Source organism: Alligator sinensis, unplaced genomic scaffold (assembly GCF_000455745.1).
Source record: "Alligator sinensis unplaced genomic scaffold, ASM45574v1 scaffold551_1, whole genome shotgun sequence".
NCBI classification, from domain to species: domain Eukaryota; kingdom Metazoa; phylum Chordata; order Crocodylia; family Alligatoridae; genus Alligator; species Alligator sinensis.
Window position 1 is genome coordinate 215,645 of NW_005842526.1, and position 215 is coordinate 215,859.

Consider the following 215-nt stretch of genomic DNA (forward strand, 5'->3'; position numbering starts at 1 on the left):
TGATTCCTCAGGAAACTTGAGAACACCTCCCCTGTTGCCCCCTCCCGGTTGCTCTTCCTTCAGGTCTCCCACTTACCTCAAGGCTTTGGTCTTCATCCCCTGGTGAACCTAGTATAAAGGCCTCCTCACTAGGTTAGTGAGCCTGTCTGCAAAGATGCCATTCCTTCTCTTTGTCAGGTGGATCCCGTCTCTTCCTAGCAAGCCTTCTTGAAATA